This window comes from Podarcis tiliguerta (genome assembly GCF_965153285.1).
Source record: "Podarcis tiliguerta genome assembly, chromosome: 9".
In the NCBI taxonomy this organism is placed as follows: domain Eukaryota; kingdom Metazoa; phylum Chordata; class Lepidosauria; order Squamata; family Lacertidae; genus Podarcis; species Podarcis tiliguerta.
Genome location: NC_139542.1, coordinates 32,963,498 through 32,990,918, shown reverse-complemented (window position 1 = coordinate 32,990,918; position 27,421 = coordinate 32,963,498).

The following is a 27,421-nucleotide window of genomic DNA, read 5'->3' as shown; positions in this document are numbered from 1 at the left end:
TGAATTTAACATTAGAAAACTGAGAAACTTAAACTGAAATTAATTGATCAAGCCATCTCTTTTTATATGGGGACACAATTGTGAATAGTCACTCCTTTTCTTACGCTCTATGAGGCACAAAGATCTGTCTCTTCCTGCAGCCTGTATTCTAGCCTGCTATGCAGCTTCTGGAGAATTATTTACAGCCTTACTCTCATAAAATCTGAGAACAAAGGACTCCAACCACAACCCTTCCAATATGGTGAATTTCAATTCAATGTCTCTCATGTGACTTAAGGTTAAAATGGCACATCAGAGCTACCTGAGAACAATAGCAGTTTGTCATCAACCCATCAAGGCAGCTTGGAGAGCCCTTCTTGCTCTTAATTTAGCTTCAATGGAATCTTCCCTTTACCAATACACAAAGGCATTCCCATTTCAGCATGAATTAAACCAATAATACTTAAGCTCTGGGACATGAACACAACTTTTGTTTGCCCAGGCATTCCCTGACCTCTGATACCAGGTTCCTGGCTACTATATTTGTGGTGCTCTCTTTTTATTTTATATGCCTCTTGTTATTGTCCATGAAGTTTTCCTGGCAGGGATACTGGAGTGGATTGCCAGTTCCTTCTCCAGGTGGATCATATTTGGTCTAAACTCTCGGCTATGACCTGTCCATCTTGGGTGGCCCTACACGGCATAGCTCATAGTTTCTGAGTTACTCAAGCCCCTTTGCCACAACAAAGCAGTGTTCCATGAAGATCAGTGGAAGACAGGAGTGCCTGGCATGCTCTGGTCTATGGGGTCATGAAGAGCTGGACACAACTAATCGACTAAACAACAATGTTTTTATTGTATTTTATTGCAAATCACTTTAAAAACAACAAACCAACCAACCAACCAAGTAGCAGTGTCTGTGTTGCAGAAAACATGGGCATCACTACTGCCATTTTCAACAAAGTAAGCAAGTACTGGCCCAAACTGGGGTGACCTTTACCTGTCCCTGAAATAGCCTGATTTTATCCCCCATTCCCCAAATATAAGAGTCAAAACTTTTCAATGAAATAAACAGAACATTTGTGTTCCCTGGGTGAATATTGTGAAGATTTCTTGTGTACACTGGATTAAGACCATGGCTTCTATTTATGCCCAAATATATTATGTTACTGTAAATAGCGCCTTCAGGGGTGAACTAAAGTCAGGGAGGGGAGTAAATTTTGGCAGGCCATGATCCGTGGTGGAAACAAGTTCTGATTGGGGCCTGCAACTGCCAAAGTGACACCGTATTCTTTACAGATGTTTCTGTGATAATGTGTAGTTTGGGCCTAGACTGCAGTGGTTCTCAACCTGTGGGTTCCCAGATGTTGGACTACAACTCCCATCATCCCTGGCCACTGGTCATGCTGGCTAGGAATGACAGGAGTTGTAGTCCAACAACATCTGGGGACCAGCAGGTTGAGAAACACTGGCTTAGAGTCTTGTAGATATATTCTCTATCCCCCAGGATGGGATGAAGGTCACATGGCCCCCCAGCTCATGGTGTGGGGCTGCAGTTAGATTTTATAGTGGTTATTTTCATATGACAAGTGGCTTTTCAATCACAGAAAGGTAGTCTGTAGAACCATTTTTTGCACACAGGGGAATGTTTTTGTTTATTTTTAAAAATATGCTGTGTGCTATCCAGGGATTGCCATAATTTGAATAGTTCATAGAAGAATCCGGTTCTATTAGTGTATTCAATGAACAATATAAATATAGATTAAAATGGAGCTTTTCAAACTTGTTTTATTCATACACAATGGATTTAACAATCATCACTTTCCCCCACAAAAATAATATTCCATAATGTATACTATTTGGTTCTCTCCTCCCTGAAGAATGACATGAATCTAGTTTTATTTGAGGTACTGAGTGTAAATTGAATAGCATTCCTTGGAAACATGAAATTTAATGACTTGAAAATTTACAAATGATGATATTCCAGTGAGACAATATCCCCATGAGGGATTCAATGTCTTGTACATATTGTTGGAAATAATCAGCAGTGTCGAATAAATATGGAGTATAACAAACTGGGGGGGGGGGGGAGAATTTTATTAATGTGTAATATGAACCATGCAGCCCTATGTATGTCTACTCAAAAATAAGTCCCATTGAGTTTAATGGGGACTACTCCCAGATAAATGGGCATAGGATTTCAGCCTAAACAGAATGCACTATTCAGAAGTAAATATGCACAGGAATGTAGCGTTATGATGCCTTACACATAATCTATTAAATTAGTCAATTGGGGGTTTAAATGGACACGTGATTAGAGGAGATCATGTATGCTCTGCCCTCCCCAACATACATTTGCTCCTTTGCTAAAACTGCTTCTCCACTTTTGCAACATGGTTGCTGTTTCCTGATTTTTTCCTCTTTCCCTGGCACCAACCTGCTTGTTGGCTCGCTAGCTTGGCAGAAGATAGCCATACTCTGCTCCAGAGCTGGGATCTTGGTAGCAGCCCAGGCACCTCACTAGATATGAAAATGGCACTTACGGGAAGCAGAGGGCAGGGATTATGCATTGTACTCATGCAGAATAGTTCATTTCCCATGTCCTCACACTTCCATGCTGCTGTCAAGATTGCTGTAAAGCTGACACCTGGAGATATGCACCTGGATTACAAAGTGCATTTAATCATTTACACTTTGATATCCAAATTGTGGTTTTCCTGAGAGATCAGCAGCAGCCTGGGGTTTACCACATCCAGGGTTGAGGTGAGGCAATAGAGAACTGGGTGCTTCAGTTTTAGTGGGGCATACTGGAAAGCGGGGATTGGAGGGTCAATTTCTTGGATATATCCACACCATGCATTTAAAGCACAATTACTGTATTTTTCGCTCCATAAGGCGCACCAGACCATAAGGTGTACCTAGTTTTGGGAGGAGGAAAACAAGAAAAAAAAATATTTTGAATGCCAGAAGCCAGAACAGCAAGAGGGATCTGGCTTTTAGGATAGCCTCTGGCTGTCCTGGCTTATGGGATAGCCGTGCGCAGCCTCTCCCGGGCAGTGGGATGAAGGCTCCCCTTGCCTGAAGAGGCTGCGAACAGCTAAGGCAGAAGCCAGGAGAGGTGCTTCGCTAAGGGGCGCTGTGCAGTTCTCCCTCTCTGCGCAGCGCCCCTTCAGCAAAGCAGGAGGAGGAACAGAAGGAGCCCCTTCCGTTCCTCCTCTGGCTTTGCAGGACAAGCGCTGCGCAGAGAGGGAGAACTGCGCAGCACCCCTTCAGCGAAGCGAAGCGGAAGGAGGGACAGAAGGGGCTCCTCCTCCCGCTTCACTGAAGGGGCGCTGCACAGCTATTCCTCTCTGTGCAGCACCATTCGCTCCATAAGACGCACTCACATTCCCCCTTACATTTTAGGAGGAAAAAAGTGTGTCTTATGGAGCGAAAAATACGGCAATATGTGAAGGACATGGTTTCTTCCAAATTATCCTGGGAACTATAGTTTACCTCACAGAACCAGAGTTCATAGCACCCTTAAACTACAGTTCCTAATACTCTTTGGGGGAACCCGTGTGATTCATATACAATGTACATGTGTCCTTGGCTGCCTAATTGTTGGGAAGCAGAAAACAGGGGAGGGCTCTTGCCTTCAGGCTCTGGTGAAGAGATTTCTGGTGGCTTCTGGATGGCCACAGAGCAAATTAGGAACCTGGACCAAATGACCTGATAGAGCAAGGCACTTTATATATTGTGAAAGTGAAGATTTCCTCTATTTCATGTATATAAAAACCAGGCAATTATTTATTCTAAATTTATGTCCCTTGACATCCGAGTTCTCTGTGTGCCCCAGTATTCTACCAAGCCATTATTTTTAAATTAATTGGGGAAATTAAAAACATTGCCTAAAATGCTTAGCAGCATTTGACACATCTGTCCTGAGCCAGGGGAAAACAGTATAAAATTAAAGAGAGCCACAAGACAGCATGTCCCTGTGTCTGAGGATCCAGCATTCATTTAGATAGCCTCTCAACATACTGTGACCCAAATAGGACGTTTCCCCCTTTTGAGTCAGAAGAACTTTCTTGCTCTTTGCAGTTCAGGTTATTTGGTTCAGAGCACTGGAGTAGACCTAACGTATCCAAATGGCCTACTCCTTTCCTCCATTCTGTTTCTGTTCTACCTCAGTGGTGCTCCACATTTAGTTACCTATGCCCTGTATATGTTCCCTGCTCTTAGTACAGTAAAATATTTTTTAAAAACCCATTCATATCAGGCTTCAGAAAGAGCAGCGAACAGAAAAAGTAAAAAATATTTTAATTTCAAATATAATTATTAAATGGAGTGTTACAGAGTGAAAAAGATTTACAGTGCGTGGAACCCCTCCCCCCTCAGTTATTTGATACAGCGTTATTTTCTACCAGAACAAGTTCGGATAATACCTTCAATGCGAGACCATGAGGTGAAAACGAAAGGACAGCTAAAGACTATCAAATGAAAAGGGTAATGGCAACAGTACTTTGAATCAGAAGGGCTCAGAGAATTACAGTAAAATTCGGTTTTACTTAACATTTGGAAAAGGGCAGTGACCACACATTACCACCTTTCTGAGGCAAATGGCAGATTGGGAAATGAACAGCAGAGCAGAAAGTGAAATAAAGGAAAGGAACTTGGAGAGAATAAGGAAGTTGGGAAAATATACTTGGTGGGGAGGGAGGCCTGGATTAAAAAAACAACAACTTTAAATATATGTGCAATAGTATAGACCAGCTGCATCCAATCTTATAGTATGGAAACCATGTAGTACTACTTCTGAGACAGAAGCTGAGTGGAGAGACCTCATTCTTCTGTGATGCCGTCAAAAGCTCCACAACAGATGCTGCCCCACAGTTTCAGGTGTCTGTTTTTCTGAGTTAGATGAGATCCTGCTCCCATGCCTATTTGCTGCTTTAAACATCAGCATATATGTGTTTGGGAATCTAGTCCCAACTGAGGTTCTGGGGTGTATGTGCATTAGTATTGAAAGCATTACACATTTCTGGTGTACACCAGCTTTGCCTCAGCAATCACAATGCATGGTGCTGTGACTGCCTGCTCATTCCTGCATTCACCTGATCGCATACTGCATTCCTCCACATCCTCCCAAATTTGGTCTCAGTCTGATAATATGGCCCACAGTCCTGACTGCCAGTGCATAGCGATTCTCTGTAGGGTTCATCACTGAACCAAATAATGCCAGAATGAGGAAAGATACACACTAATATGCTTCTTAAATGGTGTTCTGGAGGGGAAATTCAGTAGTATGGCACAATAATGGACCCACTTATTTAGATGCCTCCTAGTTCTCTCATTCTAGGGCTGTGATACTGGGAAGAACAAAAGCTACCCACTCCCCACCCCCAAAAGCAAAATAGGATTGAGCTGGCTATATAAATAGAGCATGCTGGAGAAGGCAGTTCTCTTTATTTTGGCATGAGACATGATTATGCAAAACCACGGAGTTTAGCCTACAAAAGTAATGAAGTATTCAACCCTGTAGTGATGCATTTTGTTAACTGCTGTTAATCCTAGATATCATTCTGTACTGCTATGAAAAGAAAAGAAATGGCTACGGTCAGTAAGCATTTAGCACTCCCCTCCTCTCCTATTATTGGCACTCATCTGATTTCAGGGGTTTTGTCTGCTGCGCTGGAGGTTGTGCTTTTCATAAACATCAACTACATCCCAACTTAAATAGTATGCAAAGCAGTGCATAATCCACATAGTGGCTCCAGGGCAGTAGCGTGCTGGATGAGAACATCCAAACCCATGAAAATGTGCTAATTCGAAGGCTAATATAGGTGGGGAGCTTAGTATTGAGGCCATCATCTAGCTATGTGCCAGATACTGTTCCAGTCATAAGTTGCATAGAATCTGATGGTTCATGGTTGGAGAATCTGTTGCCAGATGGCACAATGAGGGTGCAATGGAGGCAGCATACTATGCTCTCTTTGCTGCCTTCACTGCTGCTAGGTAGGCTCGATGATGAGCTCTCACCAGTTTTCAATTGCATTTGACTAAAGCTTTCCTCCACTTGTGTTCGAGCCATCTCAGCTTGTTTCCTCGCCCTACGTTCTAGAGAATACCAGGGAGCCAAACAGGCTACACAGAACAGGAGTGGTCACTCAGGAGCTATCGTGTCAATGGCCCAAGCTATTTTGATGTTCCAGAGGTTGGTCAGGGCTTTGACAAGAGTGCCAGTCATGTCAGCTGGAAAATCCTCCAGGACCTCCTGGAAACTCATCGGATCCATCAGATGATCGTAATAGGTCCCCCACCTCTGCAGAGGGGAAAGGTGCTAAAAGCCTAAATCTCAAGAGGAAGTGACTTGAGCCCACTTTCAGATCACCCTTTTCATGCCCAGTTGAGAAAACAAGGTCCAGAGTGTGTGACCTACCACATGTGTTGTGCTGATAGTGTGTTGGGACAGCCCCATGGTTGTCATGGAGGCCATGAAATCTTGGGCCACTCCAGAGCCAATCACCTCAGCACACAGACCGCAAACCAGCAGTCTAGGAGTCTGACTGCCTCCAAGACCAGCTCTGTCAACTCAGGCAGGGAGATTGCTGGGCAGTGAGGTGGATGGTAAACCAGTAGAATCCCAGTTGAGTAAAAATAGGATCCAGTGTATGTTTGGTTGTGGCTAGCAGGTGGCTCCCACAACAGTTTCTCCGGTTTGCAAATATGCCCATGGGTGCAAAAAATGTTGGTAGACCCTGTTTTATAGTCTCAAAATTAGTATTATCAAAATGCTAGATGGTTGTGTACAATGGAACTATTTAAACATTTAAAATATGTATATATAAAATCTATGTCACTAGCAAAAAGTTGGGGATGTAATTAAAACAGACATATTTCATATTTTGTATTTCATGAAACTACTAATGCTCTAATAAATTTCATTAAGATGATTTTTTATTCCATTTTGGCTGCCTGACAAAAAGACTAAAATTCTTTGCAAGTGTTTGTTCAATTTCAGTTTTTCTCCTTATCCTAATTTCAATTTTTATAGCTTCATTTTGAATATACTGTTTTTTAAAGCAATATTAAAGGCTTGGAAAGCTTTTGTCAAAGAAAATGAAAGAGTCAAATTATTTATATTTAATTAGATACAGTTCTTATTTAGGCACAACTGCTTCTTGCTCTTTAAGGTTTAATTCTTATCAAGTAAACTCTTAAATCACTCATTGCTTATTAGCCAACCCTTGTGGGGGTTTAATATTTTAAACCTGTTCCATAAAAATGAAACTAATCTGCCATGTAGTTTCAGTTCCAAAACATTGTCCATAAATTGTTGTTGTTGAAAAACCTTTAGATCTGAAAATTACTGTTAACTAAACATGTGATTCCTTACCTGGACAGACAAGGATGAGGGGGTGGAGATTGAAATAAATTTATGTTTGGGAAACTAAATCATAACAAAATAAAGGATAAGACAGAAAACACATTGGCTTGAATATTGTCAGCAGAGCAATGAATGAGATTTCAATGACTTCAATGGGGTATGGTTGGGGAGGGGTTGTTACCTGTGGCAAATCCTGAGGGATAGATTGATAATCCTTTTGATGCTTCCCACATGTATTCAGATAACTGATTCATTTTATTTATTATCTCCATGGATATATACTACTGCATTATCATTTTAAACCAGTTTTCCCTTATGCTTGAACTTAAGATCAATCCTTCAACACAAATTCTAAATTTCCAGTGGAATGTTCATCCCTATGTTTTAAACCCATTAAAAATGTACTTATTTCTTTGTTTGGGTTCAATGCCATATTCTAAGAGCAATATTTCTCATAGCACACTCTTGAATTTGTATAGCAATTTTTCAAATTCAGTGGGTTCTTTCATTTTTTTATTTATTTATTATTGATCTTATTTGAACATACTTGAGCTGTGGTGGGTTGGTGTGGCTCAACATTTTTCTGCTTTCTGAGTAATCCTATCTTGCTTTTTTCAAATTTGCCTAACTGAAAAGATTATTTGCTCTCCAAATTTTCAAACTTTTAGCCGCTTCTGCACTTAACTATTTGCATTGGAGAGACTTAACCTTATAATGATCCCATATTTCAGCCAAGTGGAAATCAGCCAATTAGGAAACAAAACATTATCATCCAGGGTTTTGAAACACAACCTGTGCACAGAACATGTAGCTCCTGCCTTAATGCAGTACTTTTATAAGTAATCCTTAGGGTTTCTATTAAGGGTCATATTCTATTGAATTTTATAAGTTAAGCTCACAATGCACAAATAGAAATGATTATTTCAGTTATCTGAAGTGAATAACATTTGATCTTTTGGGGAAAATATATATATGATGTGTTATCTCTTGATAACTCAAGCGGTGATCATCTACATTTCATGGTGGGGTGGGATTCAGGAGGAATCGTGTAACTTATTTTCAGGCAAGGATTTTCCTTCTGCTTCTAAATAGGAGCCTGGTTGCTTTGATTTCAGCAAAATTCCCTTACAAAGCTTTTATTTCAGACATTGGTTGCTAAAATGGGATCCTAAGCTTCTGGGCTTTATTGCAGGTGTTAGGGAACATTTGAGAGGCTGAGATTCAAAGGACAAGAAAATAAATAGAGGATAAAATGCCTTCAATTTACAGCTGAAAGCACGACATGAAAAGAAGATGAAAAGAGAGAGAGGTAGCCCCCCTCCCCCATTACGTACTTTCTTTTACTTTTCTTCAGATGAATTTATTATTAACTCCAAATGTACCAGTTCTGAAATTGGAATGATCTTGTATTGATTAAGGGACATAGAAAGTACACCAGAGAGTTCACAATTCAAGTAAGGTTTTCTTTATCGCTGAAAAGCCTAGCTATATGCTGCAGCAGTTCATGTAGGAAGCTGGAGTTTTATCATGCTGAAGCTTCCCTTCCCTAACTATTTGGATCATCCCTCACCTTTGAACGCAGTAGCGAATAGCCAGACAGAGATGGAGGCATACCATCATCTGGTGTGCCACGCACAGGGTCCTTTGCCTCCCAGAAGCAAAACAAAGGGAGACCAGGTGAGTATGTGGGATTTGCTAGGCACAGGGCAAGGAGCTATAATTATAGAGCCTACCTCCTGTTTTGCAAAGTGTGTTCTCCTTCATGGAGAGCACAGGTTGCGGGCGGGGCTCACAAGACACCTCACTGTTACTAGGCAAATGGTTTGGCCATCCTTTAAGCAGGGGCGGGCTGTTACTGGGGAAATCTAGATGTTGCCATTTGCTGATTGACAGCCCTATTTGTTAAATACAATGCTCGCAGCGAAGAACTTCCTCTTTTCGCTGCTTACTTCGGATCACCTGCCCTCCCTTCCGTAATTTTAGGCTGTTTGCTTGACCTTGCTATGCCTGTCATGGGGTCGTCTGCTTTGAGTCAGGGGCCTGGTAGGAATTTTGTCCATTTGGATGGTAGTGTGTGCCACTTGGTTTTTGCCTACTGCGTAGCAAATCTTCACAACTTGTAAGGTTTGCAGTTAGGCATTGGTCTTGGAATTGGTTGGTAGAGGGGTATGGATTTGGCTGTGCCTGCCCCTCCAAAATGCTGCTGCTGCTGCTTCAAGGATTTTCTGTTAAAGGAACCCAGGGGCTCCCCCATGCTTTTGTCCGAAACCCTCTGGCAAGGGGCTAGGGCCACGCAAGCCCCTGGGAGCATGCTGGGGAGAGGTGAGGCATGGTTCCCAGTCCCGTCTCTCTCCCCATGTGACTTACCCTTGCTGACTTCATGGGGGGTGCGAATGTCAGAGCTGTCCCCGTGTGGGTTCAGTTAGTGCTACCAATGCCTAAGCAACCACTCACATTGCTGTAATTTGAATAAAGTTGTGGCCAAAATTATGCCAAAAACCTTAAACAAAAATTAAGTGTCAATTGTGTTTTTCTTTGGGGGGGGGGGCTGTTTGGGGACCTCGATGCGAAACCTGTTTAATGGTAGGGCTAGTATTGGCTGTCTTCCTTGCCTTTTGAGCACAAGAAGGTGGAGATATTAAGGATTCTAAATAGCTTCCTATGTGAGCGGATGTAATGTGTAGCCAGACTTTTAGAGAAGTTCTTTTGTTTCTTGTAAAGGATGCAAAACAGGAACACATACAGACTAAAATGTTGGGTGTAGCCCTCTCATATACCTCCAAGGGCATAATTGTCTATTAATTGCACAAGAATACAATGGAACTTCCAACTGTTTATCTTTAAAGTGTACAAGAATGAATTGGTAAAATATTATTCTCTACAGCATACGACATGCTGCATTTAGTTCAGGCATCATTAGATCGTCTGAATCCATTAATGAGAACAACTATCCTAAAGGTCCATTAAAACAAAGAGGAACTGACAATTACCCTTGGGTAAGAAATATATGTCACCTTATTTGGTATTAACAAATACTATAGCTAACTGATTAATTGTTTTATCCCTTTAGGCTTATAAAAATAGATACACCTCTGGGTAAGTCATAACCACTAAATCATTAACATCATAACATGAAAGAAGTATGGAATTTGCAATGTAAATTGATGCGTAAAAAAACCATATCCCTTAAGGTTTTGAACCTTATTTCACAAAATGCTATTTCCCAGAACTGTAGCTCAATATACAAGAAGCAAAGACTTTATAAGTCACGGTCAAACTGATCTGCCTTAGAAACAACTTAAAAATGCATTTCCCCCAAACAAAACAAATCCCTGATCATCGTATGCATATATTTAAACTCTCAGTTGACAATGTCAAAGATAATTTTTCATAGAACCTTTCAGCCAGGCACAAGTGGGAGGCGGGGACAGCCAGGTGTCCTTGCCCTGGGTCTTGGAGGGCTACGCTGGCTGGGAGGCCCCACCAGGGACTGGCTGCTTTTTTGTATGAAGTTATAAATTTATTCTAATACTCCTACTACCCTGGCCTCAGAAAAGCTCTGCATGGGCCTGCTTTCACCTGACATTATGGCTGAAATCCTGTATAACATTGTATATGCTTAAATCTTATTGATTTTATGCAAACTAGATGGAGCAAGCTTGTTTTCTCCTGCTCAGGAAGCGAGGACCCAAATCAAGTTCAAATTACAAGAAAGGAGATTCTGACTAAACATCAGGAAAAACTTTCTGACAGAGCTGCTTGGCAGTGGAACGGACTCATGCAAGACATGGTGGACTCTCCTTAATGGAGGTTTATAAGCAGAGGTTGGATGGCCATGTCATGCATGATCTAGTTGAGATTCCTGCATTGCAGGAGGTTGGACTAGATGAATCTTGGGACCTTTTCCAGCTCTGCAATTCTATGATTCCAAATTTAAACCACTGGGCATCATCTAGTTTTAGATGCACTGAGTTTGTAAAAGCTAGCAATCCCAGCTAGTGATATAAGTCAGCCTGCTCTCAAGGTGTATTTTCCAGCCATATATTGAAAATAAGGGGTCTTAAAACCTGCACGTGATATGGCTGTCAGAAGAAAATGAACAAACACTTCTACTGGGCACCCCCAACTCCATCCTGTTTTAAAGCAGCTCATTGGCTTGTGACTTTTGTATTGATAATGGATTTCCAGAAATGCCTTGATCTGTGTACACTGTTATTAGTTTCCTACCATGTTGCATTACCAATGCACCTGAAACATGATGTGTATAGAACACTTGAGAAACTAGTAGTGAATGAACTCCTCCAATATCAGAAAACTAACTATTGTTAATAATGATAATAACATGGAGAAGCTGCTCCACGCAAGTCTATTTGCCAATTTGGGGGTTAATGACACCATCAGTAGTGTGGTAGGACCCAAATCCTTTTCATTTGACAAACCCCTTAACCTGTAACTCTCTCCTTTCCCTTTTTCATTCGCCTAGAGTGATGTGGGATGTTCTCACTGAAATCTAATCTGAATGAAGAATCTCAGGTACTTTTTTCAGATGGCAGGAAGCCATACCTGAGTCACTAGCCCCTGAGCCCTGAGACTCTCAGTGCATGACCCAGGATAGTCATAAGGTTCCTTCCCAGGTCCAAAGCCCTGAGTGGCAAGCCCAGGGAAACCCCTTTCACCATCTTGGTGCCTTGAGCACTCACTGATGCTCTTACCTGTATTTGTTACTTCCTGAGCAGCCCCACTGTTGGGACCTAATGAACTCGCTAATTAATGTGTAAACACATCACATTATTGTCAAAAATCCTCCCTAGGTAAACATGGGGGGGGGGTATCCCTCAAGTACCAGTATGGTTGATAGGGAGAATATCTCTATTGAAGCATATATGACCACATGAAACTACACTGAAACCCAAGAGCAAACAGGTGTGTAGGAATTACAAGCATTCGGGGTTTATATACCTATGCTAGCTCTACCCCTGAGCCACCAATTGCTTACAGAGGACTCAGCTAGATTGGTAAAGAAAAAGTGATTTCCTATATACAGTATGCATTGTATATGCAATTTAACATTTTGCCACCAGATGGCGATGTGGAGTCCTGTTTTTCTCTACAGTACTTGTTTTCCCTGTTTAAATTTACAGTGGTACCTCGGGTTACATACACTTCAGGTTACATACGCTTCAGGTTACAGACTCCGCTAACCCAGAAATAATACCTCGGGTTAAGAACTTTGCTTCAGGATGAGAACAGAAATTGTGCGGTGGCAGCGGGAGGCCCCATTAGCTAAAGTGGTGCTTCAGGTTAAGAACAGCTTCAGGTTAAGAACAGACCTCCGGAACGAATTAAGTATGTAACCAGAGGTACCACTGTACAATGCTTTCAACTAAAGCGCTTCTTTGGTGTGTCTAGTTCCAGCCAGGGTGTGCATTCAGGACACAGTCCCACACCAATACTTTCTACCAGGTGGATGGAGCAGCAAACCCAAAACAGCCATTTCTGAACATTTCCTCTTTCATTTTGAGAGGGAAATTACCATTACAGTGTCATACGACAATATATCATTCTTCGCTTTCACTTCTATTTGCATATCCACATATGAAGAAAGAATCAATTTATTGCAAGTTAATAGTTGCCTTCCCTAAAGGATGGGGGTGCTTATGCTGTAGGTTTACTGCTTTCTGTAAAATACTTCCTCTTTAATGGCATAGTCCTTCTGTATTAGCTCACTGGAACTTAGCACTTGAGTACATTAAGAAAAGCAATGAGTGATATCTTCTGTAAAGATTTTTTTAAAAAATATATATACAAAACTTCGCATGTGCTTAATGCTGTTTATACCAGGCATCTCCCAAATGTTCTTTCCCCTTGTCAGTGCTCTGAATAATACAAGTTCTGATTTGGTTTCATGCTCTGTACAGAAATGGTCTCACATGTGCCTTCTTTGTCCATACTCTAGATGATAACCTGTGACTCTCAGGAGTCAGAATTTATTTAATTTTGTGTTGTTGTTTTTTAAAAGTTTCAACCATTTCCCAAAGTCATGTGAGCATTGTTGGCCAAGTATCAGCAGTTTTTTGTTGCCTGAATTGTAAATAGAATGAAATAAGATAGGTGTGGAGGGTTACCAACTGTTGCTGGCATCCAGCTACATGCTTAAAGATGTCTCCATTCATTAACAGATTATGTTAGCCTGCCAAACTTGAAAATGAGATGCAAGACACAGTCTGTACATTTATCACTGTGAGGCAAGAAGCCTGCCACTGTTGGTTAGGCAAAGTGCAGTTGTAGAATTACTTGTCCAGTCTGATTATTGGACTCAATCTGTTTCCAGTGGCAACCTTCAGCGGTGACAGCATTGTCTCCATCTGTGCCCCCACCAGAGATTTTAAGTCTTAACATTTAACGTTCTGAAATAATCTTACAGATGTAATTGCCTGGTTTCGTAGGGATTGTTCCAGCTGGTAGATGGTAGGAAGATGTACCTGCAAAAAGCACATTGGCCCTTATCTTCTGCTTAGCTGGCCAAACTTCAATTACTCAGCATCGCTTCTCATTATAATAATAGGCGTTTGTGAATTGAAAGATTTGCTTCCACTTGGTTGAGGGCAACTAGATATATCGCTTTGGAGTTCCATCTTCTTTGCATGGAGCAGTAAATAGCTGGTGGAGATCAACCAAACAGCGTTGGCTCGAGACATTTAGCTGCCTTAGGCACTGGAAAAAATGGCCCTCCCTCCTTATCCCATACACAGAAAGCAGATGGATTGGCAGTTGATTCTCAGTTCAAAATTACACCGTTCACTGCACCAAGAGGCCATGTAGCACACAGAACACTGTCCTCTAGCAGAAGAGAATGCAGCCCATTCTCTGAGGCTCAGGAAGAACAACCAGAGGGATGCAACTGCTGCTCCCCAGCATTTGCCACCTGAGGTGATTAACTCACTTTGCCTAATGGTACGGCCAGTCCAGAATGAAGCCCATGTTTAGATCAACATATTGCTGTAGAAGGATTGATAATGTAAACAAGGTCTAAGGCTGCAACCCTATGCAGCCTGGGAATAAGTCTCATTGACTTCAGTGAGACTTACTCTTGAGTAGATAACGATAGAATAACACTAAGGACGATATCCTACCTGGGAGTACTGGGTAAACATACAAATGGATTCATTGCATGCCGAGCATTTATTGTTCAAGTGATTATCATTTGCATGATACATACTCACAGCAAGCATAATGAGACTATCTTTCCAAAGCATAATGCCTTTTGATTCCTCACTAGATAGCAATATAACTGCAGGTAAGCCTTGGGAGGGAGCACTGGCAACCAAATTTCCTTGAAACCCCCTTGGGATTTCTTTGGGGGTGTTTTTGTTTTCCCCTGTGTTAGAGTGTTGAGACCTAGGAGACTGTAGCCAAAAAGCAAAAGCAAACAACAGCAAAGAAAAAAATACTCTTGACTGAAGCTGATGCTTTAACTGGTTTTTGATATCGTTCCACTCTTTCTTCTATGCACTCCATCTGCCTATAATTAAATCCTCTCCAATGGCTTACAACAGATTGAAACAGATGAACAAACCAAAGACTGGAAGCTAGCCACTGAGTGAAATATTGCTTCCTTGAGCTAGAGAAAGTTGAAGGACCTTCACACTACTTTGGAAAGCAAAATGGAGAAATGAAGTTTATTTATGCTTTATTGGAATGGTTGAGGTGCAAGATACGGTAAAAAAAAAATGTTATTGGGAGAAATATAGCTGGAAATCTTAGTTTGTTGACTGGAAAACATTGCAAGCATTTTTAAAATTATCTTATTAATTGGAAGACCTTAATTTTAAATATTTAAGTTATAATCACTGGGACTCAGTCACAAAAACAATTGGCTGTAACATTTTAATCTGCTATTGGTAAAAGCTGGATAATTATTTCTTAAGTATTTAATTGTTTTATTACAATTATAAAAGAAAAAAACACCAAGATATTGGTCAGCATCAAGCCTTCTTTGACTACCCTCTCAGCCGACTACAGTGGCCACCAAACTTCACTAGTGAGTTATTTTTTCTAGGGCTGGGGGGAGTGGAGAAAAGAAAACTAAATAAATAAAACAAAAGCAACATAAGGAATGCTTCTTCTCTTGTCCTGTTGGAAAACATAATCTAAAAGAGGCTTCTGATTCTGTCTGACTTGAATATTTCTGCTTGTTTTATAGAATTGTCAAAGTGTATACTGTACTTTATTAAGTTTACAGAATCGTGTACCAGTACAATCAATCTACAGTCTGGAAATATTGTATGGGTGAAGCAACTCACTGATAGGCTTTTATGTATGACCCTTCAGCATCTGCAATTCAATGTATTTTGAAGCTTTCATATGCATCCCTTTTTCAACTTCAGAGGTTTTCCATTAAGAGTACATTACAGTAGTATGGGTGGCCCTGGAGTCAGAAGTGGGCAGGTTGGAGCAAAAAGTGGGGGAACCATTCTCTTTCTCTCCTTTTTCCTGCCACTCCATCTTCCTTTCTCCCGAGTTTTCCTCACATTCCATTAAGGTAAAGGCCATAGGAAATTGGGCCAAATATTGCCCACCTGCAAGGGTGCCAACTTTGAATAAAATATTGGGGGGCAGATAAGCCCTATCCCACATAACCACAAGACATGGTGCATACACACAATTTGAATTGCAGTGCTCATCCATTTTTGGGGGGCCTGGCCCCATCAAATATTTATTGGGGGGTGAAGGGATATAGGCCCCTAGAAGTAGGCTCCTATACCCACCTGTGATATACAAATATATGTATGTGCGTAAGCCAGCAGTGAATCTTGCATTGACTGGAGCAGATGTACAAGCTAGATTTCCTTCACATACAATGGCTTAGCTCCAAACTCCCACTTGGTGAGCAGACACCAGGACTGGCTCACCCATGAGGCAGGCCGAGAGTCATCTCAGAAGGCAGCGCACCCATCCTACTACTATGGGAGAAGCAGCAACACCCGGTGCAATCTCATGCATTCTGCAAGATCACAGGATCTCACTGGCACTGTCATGTTGTGAGTACCACTACACAAACAAGTTAAAAGAGGCTCCAGCAATGGGGTGAGGGGGTGGGCTTCAGCAGCAGCACCTTCCTGTCTCACCTCAGGCAATGAAATGGGATGGGCTGCCCCTGGAAAACCTACTGATCTCACAGACAGATACACCAGTCCCCCACATCTATAATCTTTCATGATTTCCAGAAGTCACTGTGGATAAGAAAGACCCCCTCTGGAACAATACACAATACTGTTTGTCTACAGGGAAAACATTGTGTGTAGAACATCATGTGTGACAAATGCACATGCTTCCATTTCCCCGGGGGAATATACTCTGGGGAGTCATGGTCAGCTGTGTCTTTCTAGCACGCTTCAAGTGAACCAGCCTTGGGTTGGTTTGTACAACTTGAGCCTGCCAGACCTATTCACTTCTAATGGGGCTCTCACTAGAACAAGTACTGCAATGCTACTGTATCATTTTGTATTAAGCATCCAAGAGCTGTGAGATCGCCAGTAGTCACAGATTTGGCCAACTAGCAGAAGAACAAAAAATTCAGCCAGAAAACTGGAAGAGAATCCGCCCCACTCATCTAGAGACAGACCAACTAGCTCAGGGGATTGCTAATCATTTTATAATCACATAAAAAAACATCTCCAATAGAAGCACATACTTCATTTATCTTTTAGGAAACTAGGAATGATGCCACTCCATATGCTTGAATGCATTCTCAAGATAAATTGTATTTTGGCATACTCAACACAGTATTCTGGGGAAAGACATGTCATCTAGCATTTGAGACATGTCATCCAGTATTTGAGAATTTAATTTGTAGACCACACATTTCCAGGGTCCTAAAATGAGGGAGGATGTCCAAGTGCACAAAAAACAACTTGTTTCAGAAGCTCATTTACAACTTGTGGCGTGAGACTGAAACAGCTACTGGGTAAAGCAGTAAGGGCTAGCATGCTCATCCCCACATCTCCTGAGCCCCACAGCTGTCAGCATTCAAGAACAGAATACCCAAAGAAGGTTAGAGAGAAGCTGGTGAGAGGAAGAAAAAAAAGTGGGGGCAGAAAGAAGAGTTGATACCATAAACGTTTAGCCCTAGATCCACCCACAATACGTTTTGGCCCTGCCGTCCTGAACCCCTGGCCTACCTGGCAGCAAGTAATTATGCAAGTCCCCTGTCCACAGTCAATCCATGAGTCCAGATCTGCAGAGGTCTAGTAGCATCCCAGCCAAGGTCTTTCAATGCAGGCAGTTGTGCAGACACAGCACCTCCGCTCTGCTTCCCTTTTATACTATGCCTACTGATTGCAGCATCTGAGCTTGATAAGGCATGTGACCCTCACCTGTTCCAAGCCAGCTCCAGCTAACGAATCACACACCTCCTCCCAGAGCTAGCGAGCCGCACCTGGACTGTAGGCCCTTGATTGCCTCAGTGTCTTAGAGCAGCCTTCCTGGTGCTGCCTAAGACTCAGAGCCTGCCATGTTCATGGAGAAAGAGACTCCTCTGGCTCTGCTGATAGGTCTTCTGCACTGACTCCAACCTCCTTATCATTTTCTGTCACCCTGTGAGTACATCCTATGCCAACCTCTCCTTCCCCATCCCCAGCTTGCCTCTGTGTGTTCCAGTTCTGGCCACCCCTCTTCCTCCCCCCCCCCCCCGCATAGTCCTGCCAGTTTATGGCACCTGCACAGCAACAGCATGTGCATACCCCTCAACTGTTCCACTTTGAGTGGGACATCCCAGAATTGGAGAAGCCATCCTGTCTTCTGATTGGATCCTGGGATGTCTCATTTTTGCTACCCTGAGAGCGCGGCTCCAAAAGATGCCTGGGGGTGTGTGTGTGCTATTGTGTGAGTCACCTGGCTCTTGCAGGAGTGCAGCCCTGAAAGATGCATGTCCTGATTTTCCTCTACAGCATGTTGGAGGGGAGGCTTGTGGCCTTCCACCATGTTATTCCCAAGGGAATGGCCCTGGGACAGAAAGCAAACCCAACTTGGATAATCATTTCTTTCTTGCTTTGGCTATCTACACCTTTGGTGGTTAGGAGGGTGACAAGTTGGGTCCTCCTAATAGAGGGTCCATGTTGTACTCGGCCCTGAAACTCTTCCCTAACTGGCTTGTGGGCGGGGCTTGCCCCGCTCCAAGCCGGTGGTGCCACAGCTATGCCAATGGCCTTTAGCCAATCAGAAGCGCGGCAAGGTTGAGGGTTGGGGATATTTATTTGGCAGCGTGACGTAGGGACCTCCTTTTGCTTCGTGCTGCCGAACACCCACTAATTAGGTTGTGTTTGGCCTTGCTTTGGACTTCGCTTCGTCACCTGTTTTTGGAATGGGGGCCAGGTAGGAATTTTTTCCAATGTGGCAGATTGGCTGTGACCACTTGGTTTTTGCCTACCTCTTAGCAATTGTCACAACTTTGTAAGGTTTGGTGGCTAGGCATTGGTTTGGGGGAATGTGGGGAGGGGAGGTGTGGCCATCACCTGCTCCTCCAATGAATAGGGCATTCCGTTAAAGGAATCTGGGGGTCTGGATCTCATCCGAAGCCCAGAGAGGGGCTAGGGCCATGCCAGGACCCCCGGAAACCCCAGGGGTGAGCACTAGTCAATATACACTGGTGGAGCTCCCCCTGCTGGTTGTTTACCCTTCCAGGCTTCCTGCAGGGTGGGGCAGGAGCCAGATATAGTTTGATACCAATGCCTAAGCCAATACCAGTCACATTTGTGTATTTTAATAAAGTTGTGGCCAAAATTTGCCCATTAACAATTAAACTAAATTCTGTCTCCACTGTGTCTTTATTTCCATGGGGGATGGGTTTTGGGGCTTGAAGCACAAACAGAAATGTTGCTGCCTATGTTTTTACCCTTTATTGTGCCAATGAAAGACCATTTTAGTTTGCCTGGCTTTGGTTTAACTTATTCTATGATGTCTTCCTGCTGATTTTGCCGCTGATGCTAGAATATGAATTGCTGTTTTACTTGTATTGCTTATTTTGCTTTGTAAGAAGCCCATGTGCAGAAACTTCTCCACAAACCTGAAACATGTTTTTAACTGTATCACTATGATTATTATTATATTTAAGTGTTTGGTCAGAATATAGAATAACTGCACTGTATGTTTTTACATCTTTATGAGGGTGTAATTAGGGTTCTCTGATTCATAATAGCATTGTACTTATAAAAATATAAAATGCACCACTTTGGGTTGTGCCATACTTTCTCTGTGTAATGTGTGAATCCTGATTCCCCCCACCTCCACTTCTGAAAATAACAAGAAATGCAGTATTTCTGAGAATAAAATTAATTCATGATCTCAAGGCATAAAGGTGCTCCTTCTGCACAGCAGTTAAGCAATTGTGTCATGATTTTGACACAAATTCTTTGAAATCATACACCCTGAAGTTCACCTTCTGTTCTTAATAACATTTCCACTCAATGATACACAAATAAACACACACACAGGTCAACATATGAAAGAATGTGATATGAATTTCTAAGCAGTGGTAAATTACTGACCTTTGCAATGTGCTTCAGGTTTACAACTGTCAAAGTTTTTTACACAAGAACCTCCTCTGTTAGTAGATAAAGAAAGTTTGGTTAATTTGGAGCACTATTTGCATGTTATATCATTTGTCTTAATAATTTTAAATTGTAACCAGCCTTGGTGTATTGGAAGAAATGTGGTATATAAAAGCAATGCATGCATGAATAATCTCATCCAAACAAAACGGAATGGATATTCAATAAACAACTGATATCATCTAATTTCCCTGCAAATGTAACAGGATGAATGCTCAATAAATAGGCCATTTGTAAGTCACCAATATCTTCAATGTCATTGGATATTTAGATACCTTGTTCTTTAGATATCCAGGTTAAGGCCACAACATCTAATGGATCACCTTCAAATCTCCCATTTTATAAATCTCATTTTAGATTTATTATGAAAGCGATTTAGCAGCAACAACAAAAGTATTACATGATTCCTTATTTCCAATTACATTTAGATCTAATTTTCTGTATTCTTGCATGCTTGTGTTTGGCATGTGTCTTTCTGCAGTACACCCAATAAGAACTGGACTGCCTAGACTGTGGGGTGAGTAGATAAATGGCCCATTCTCACAGCAGAATTAGGATACATACTCCAACTTTACCTGTGGATCCAAAGTCATGATTATAGGGTCATTTCTGGACCATTCAGACAGAAACAGAAAAATCAAAACATATTGTTGGTTACTTACCCTTCTTCTGTTAATATCTAAGATCGAATTTCATGCTGTCAGTAATAACTGTTTTTCCAGCACCCTTTTGAGAATGGTTTCTCTTTCTTGCTAAAGGGTACCCAGGAAGAATGTGCACAGGAATATAAGGTTCCAATTTAGCAATATCACACATTTTGCTTCCATTTCATCAGACATTCGTTCTGATACTCCATTCAGCACTGATAAATATGTCATTTAAATTATTTGTCTAAGTGCTGAATCCATAGTTGCTGAACAACTCCAGGCATGCCTGGAAGAAGCGGAACAGTTGGATCTCTTCCAGTCAGGATTCAAGCCTCATCATGGGACTGAAACTGCCTTGGTCACACTGGTTGATGATATCCAGCAGGCTAGGGACAAAGGTAAGAGCTGTTTCCTAGTTCTGCTGGATCTCTCAGCAGCCATAACATCCTTCTTGACCGTCTAGAGGGGCTGGGAGCTGGGGGCACAGTGGTTCCGCTCCTTCCTCCATGTTCAGAAAGTGAGGGGGGGGAGGATGAGTGTTCAGACACCTGGGCTCTCACTTGTGGGTTGCCTCAGAGTTCTGTCCTCTCCCCCATGCTTTTCAACCTCTACATGCAGCTGCTGGAAGAGATCATCAGGGGGTTTGGGCTGGGTGTCCATCAATATGTGGCTGATACCCAGCTCTACCTCTCTTTCAAATCAGAACCAGTGAAGGCAGTGAAGGTCCTGTGTGAGTGTCTGGAGGCAGTTGGAGGATGGATGGCGGCTAACAGATTGAGGTTGAATCCTGACAAGACAGAAGTACTGTTTTGGGGGGACAGGAGGTGGGTGTGGAGGACTCCCTGGTCCTGGATGGGTAACTGTGCCCCTGAAAGACCAGGTGCGCAGCCTAGGAGTCATTTTGGACTCATAGCTGTCCATGGAGGTACAGGTCAATTCTGTGTCCAGGGCAGCTGTTTACCAGCTCCATCTGGTACGCAGGCTGAGATCCTACCTGCCTGTGGACTGTCTCGCCAGAGTGGTGCATGCTCTACGTGGCGCTACCTTTGAAGGTGACCCGGAAACTACAACTAATCCAAAATGCGGCACCTTGACTGGGAGCGGCCGCCGACACCACATAACACTGGCCTTGAAAGACCTACATTGGCTCCCAGTACGCTTCCGAGCACAATTCAAAGTGTTGGTGCTGACCTTTAAAGCCCTAAACGGCCTCGGTCCAGTATATCTGAAGGAGCGTCTCCACCCCCATCGTTCTCCCCGGACACTGAGGTTCAACGCTGAGGGCCTTCTTGCAGTTCCCTCACTGCGAGAAACCAAGTTACAGGGAATCAGGCAGGGCCTTCTCAGTAGTGGCACCCATCCTGTGGAACACCCTCTCACCAGATGTCAAAGAGAACAACAACTACCAGACTTTTAGAAGACATCTGAAGGCAGCCCTGTTTAAGGAAGCTTTTAATGTTTGATGCATAACTGTATTTTAATATTTTGTTAGAAGCCACCCAGAGTGGCTGGGGAAGCCCAGCCAGATGGGCAGAGTATAATAATAAATTATTATTATTATTATTATTATTATTATTATTATTATTAATAATAATAATTATTATTTGTCTGGCTTCAACATCATTTGAATAGAATCCTGCAGATCCAAATGTTACTTTTCAATTCTTGCCTTTACCCACATTTCAAAGAACAAACAGGTACAGCTATGTTCTACCAAGGTCACCCTTTCCACTTATGTTTTCTGTTTGGTATGCAGGCTTGCAAACCACTCTTTGAAGATGCAGAGTTTTCTTGCTCTAGCTAGTTCTTAAGCTTCTTTTAAAATAGAGTGAAATTCATGTAACAAGGGTCTTAATCACTAAAGGATTATTACCATACAGTGACGCTTCCAGCCTTCCAATTACCTTGAAAAACACCCCCCCCCCAAAAAAAAAATTGTTATCTAGAGTCTTAAAAGGAACTCAGATGTTCTTCAACGTTCTTGGTTGATATACATTTCCACAACTTCACTGAAATTGTTGGAGTTCAGTTCAGTTCAGTTCATTTAAAGGTGAAACAAAACATTTAGCAGCTGTAACCCCAATCACACAAAACATTGCCTATTGACATATTTTCATACCATTTCAGCAATGAACGGCTCACAATTTGGATAAAACGGAGACTCTTGTAACCACATGAAATGAAGGAGATGTTCTTCTAATTATTATTATTATTATTATTATTATTATTATTATTATTATTATTATTATTTTGTATGGGAATGTTCCTTGTGTGCAGTTTCTTTGCCCCAAACTTTGTCTCCACTCTCCCCCAAATCCATTCTGAATTTCCCCCAAATCCTCCAGACCAAATTGCAAGGGTAGGAGAATAGAAAGGGGGGGGCAGATTTCTGATGCCTGAGCAGAAGTCTTTGGGTGAACCAGATGACTTCATTCTGTACAACCAATTGTAACAACCTGGATGTTTTTTTCCAGGACTGAGATCACTTCAGCAGCATATCCGGGTGTTTCCCTTGTACCACGTTTCTCCCATATTTGCTCACAGCACAAGCTAACTCAAATTAATGTCAGCTATGGCTTTTGATGTAGATTAATTTAAAATTCATTAGAAAAATATTTCGAGGTTTCATCTGGAAATACATTAGCTTTCAATCTCAGGACTATGGTTATTTGCAATCCACCCTCAATAAATATGAAGATTGAACAGTAAAATATTTCTCGCTGTGCTAACAATAATCTTTGAAGCGCCATGAAATAGAAATCCATAAATTTGTTGAACACATTTGCAAGTAATCTTTGGCATCTAACACAAGAAGCATTTAAAACTACTTCACGAAAGAATAGAGCAGGAACTTCTGTGAAATTATAGCATGTCTCTGGATAAATGAATGAATATGGACTTCACCTGCCAAAGCTCTGAAATACTTTTGAGGGTTGGGAAATATAGAGGGTGTGGATGCCTGGAATTCAGGGTTGGAATTAGAGGTAGGAGAAGATGCTCGTCTTTGTAGCCATTATCTGTGAGGTAAGTAAAGAGGATTGTGGGCTAGATAGTTAATGTATATTAATTGGGCCATGATTCAGCCAGGTTCAAATGTGAGAGTGAAGGCCAGGTTGAGTCAGCAGTTGCTGTGCATGTTACTAGACTGACATTCAGAAAATTTTTCACGTAAACAGTGCTTCTTATTCTATTTCACTGAATCCCGGACCATTTTAATCTGGCCCCACTAATGCTGTGAAGTCTGCTTAACTTTGACCAGATCAGCCTAGTTATAGTTCTTTAAACTTTTGGAACTTTCCATTTTAGAATTTTCTCCAGAAACAGGACAATTTGAAAACCTGGTATATTATGAAACAGTGTTAGGCAACACAGTTTTTTCCAGATGTTGTTAGACTCTATTTCCCATCTGCCGCAGTCAGCATGTCCAATGGTCAGGGGTGATGGGAGTTGTGGTCAAGTAACTCCACATTGGCTATCCTGATTTTAATTGCTTTTCTCCCTCCTTTCATAAAAGAAGAGGGGGGGAAACTACACTAGAACTTCAAGCAACTGAAGAGCTGTAATCTGTGGTAATAAATGGTGATGACACCAGACTATTTTGACAACAGCTCTGTTGCTGCTTGAAATGGTGAATAATTTTTCTGCTGTAAAATCTTAAATGGCAATTCTCCCCAACAGAATGAATGAATTTCAGACACAGACTGCCCCTCCCCCCACCAATAAAAAGTGCCATATTTTTTGAAGGCCACTTCTACCCCCTTCTGAAACCAATTAGAAACTTCCAGGCAATTAATTAAAGCAATAATGGAACTTGAAGGAGAATATGGTGTCTAACATTGGCATATCCTCTAACGTAATTAGCAAAACAAAGCACAGATTTTCCATACCTTGCCTTCATGAGAACTTTTGAAAGCTTGTCTTCTTCTTTTAATGTTTAAGTCATTTAAGAAGACACAAATTAGAAAGTGTGAAGCTGTGAACCTAGACTCCTAAGCATAAAAGCTGAGAAGCCTTGGAAGCAGAGAAGCTATGAAAATGGAGTCATGTTTAGTACTATTAGTTATATATCTTGTATAGTGACAGCAAAGCATCATAAGGGTGAACATCAAACAGCAAAGCCATAAGATGGAGGAAGAATTTAGGTTGAACCATAACTAAAGCATGACAGTTATGAAGGACTGTCAGCACTTCTTAGCAGTTTGAAAAGAGATACATATTTTCAGGCATGATGGGTAGGAAGAGGTCTCTTTAACTTGTCTCTCAACATTGCTTTCATTTGAAAACGGATACAGAGTTTGTCCAAGTTCCAGAGTGAGGCATCTAACCCGCCCCTCATCACTTAGCACATGCTGTACTCTTTAGGGCGTAAAAGAACAAACACCTGTTTTCACTTTTCTGCACGGAGATTAAGAGAGTTTAAACCATGTTTCTGCTCTGCAATTACTTTTGTATAATAACAATCTCATCTCCTCTGAAGGATGTAACACAAAAAAAATCCCGCAGCTTTGTGCAGCAATGCATGGATGGGTTTTTGCACTAATCCATTTACCTCAAATCAATACTAAGAATTTGAGTTCCCCTCCCCTACACAACCTCTGACAATGGGAAACAGCACAAAGCCAGGTAATGTGCCTTAGCTTTAACAAAAGAAATTCTAGTGAGTAAGAATGCATCATTTGTCTGTTAACGACTTTTGTGATAAACACTGGATGTCTTTGAAAAAAACAAGATCTATCTGTCCTGATATATATTGGATTGATTGGATTTGCAGCTTCTGGGATATTCCAAAAATGTCTAAACATATAAAGAAGGATGCTTCTAAAATTCTATTGCTTCACATTTCTCCTGAACTTTAGAGCTCTGGATTGCTTTGTCCTGTTCTGAAGTGGAACTGATGTATTAACAACCTTCTACCCTTCTGTGTCTTATTTCCAAATCTCGAGCTATGCATGTCTAGTAGGTTACAGCTTTCAGCTCATCCAATTTATCTTTGTTTCGGTCTACTCTACATTTTCAGGGGCAAGCATGCATTGATAAGACCCTGCAAAATTTTATGCCATTCTGTGTACCATTGTACCAAGATTCTTTGGGTTGGACATGCAGAGGAATACATTTATGTCTCATTATAAAAACTGCACAAAAAGGATTACAGGTGCAATCATATTGGCTGCAACATAGCTAAGATGCCCTTGTTGCAGCCCAGGATATGAATTGTAATCACAATGTCTTTACCTTCTGTGGCACCCTTTTAATTACTTTAAGGTTTGTACCGTGATAAGCATAAAGCCGTTGTCCCCCGCCCCCCCCCCAATGTAGCTGGTATTCTCTCTGAACACTTATCTGTCCATATGTTCGGCCCACACAACAGGCAATCAACTGGTAAATCGGCAAAATATGTGGCATAGAATGAGCCACCTCATAGATGTCAGATGACTCAGTTGGCTTACATCAAGATGTATTTAGTTGCTATGGCAATGTGCATCATAGTAATGTATCTGACGAATCTGAGAAGACTGCATCTTCTGTGAACACTTCAAAAAATAATAGTCTGATCTCAAGTCAATGAAAGAAAGTCCCAATGATTTTAACAGAGCTTATATTCTAGCATGCAAGATTTGAATTGTAGCCTTTTTCTTCTTCTTCTGAACTCTGCAGTTGGTGGGCCCCACTGTATAGTGGTTAACCTGTAGTCTTACATATGTTTCTGGACTACAAATCCATCATCCCTGGCTATTAATTACACTGGCCGCCTCCCTCATTTTTCATTTTTCCAAGTGACCATTGCCTACTCATGTCAACAACAAAAAAATCAGCTTTATTTCATTCTGGCCATTTCTTTCATTCTTTTCTTTTTCCAGCAGCAGGGCTCTCATCCCCAGCATCATACCTGATTTATCAAAATGTATTTTGCTGTACCTTAGCTCAATTCCTATATTAGGGTTTTATTTTATTTTATTGTTTTATATTTTTGTGCTGTTTAGCTTTCCGTTCTGGCAGCAGAAGCGTACTTTTGTTGTAAGGATAGGATGATTGACATTTCAAGGACAGATGATATAACCACTGGAGAATGAAGGGCCACTTCCAGATTGCTGCTTGTATAGTATTCCAGAAACAGGCAGTTTTGTTTCTCTGAATCTTTTGACATTTTAGGCAACCACCAGTTCTTGAAATAGCAGTATAATAAACTATACCACTAATATATTGAAAATATTTCTTGGCCAGTTCTATAACAAACAGTTTCAAAGCTACCATTCAACAGCACTCCCCTTAAAAAGAGGAGCTGGAAAGAACATAATAAGGTTATTCCTAGATAGCCATTTTGAGAGGGGAAAGGTTTTCAGGACTTTCCAGATTAAATTTGTATCCATACATATAAATTAGCGTATGCAAAGTTTATGCACATTTTTGTCATGGACCTGGGCTCCAGGTCTTTTAAATACTGAGTGATGCCCTTACTAGTTGTGATGCTACTTATGAAGTATTATTAAAGAGTGTAGGAATGACTTTTAATCTGATTTTTCTTCCAACTGGGCTTCATTTTGTAACCATGTGTCATTGCCTTTTAAATTTCCCCTTTTAACTACATTTCAGGGAAATCCTCTCAACCAGTGCAAAAGCTTTATAAAATAGAGATGGGAATTGTTGCCTTCTATATATTATTCGACTACAACTCCCATCATCTCCGACCATTGACCATGCTGACTGAGGTTGATGGGAGCTAGAGTCCAACAACATCCGCAAGGCCACAGGTTCTTAACATGTACTTAAGAGGGTTTATTTCACAAAGTGCTTCTGTACCATCAGAGGCAGCATGGCAT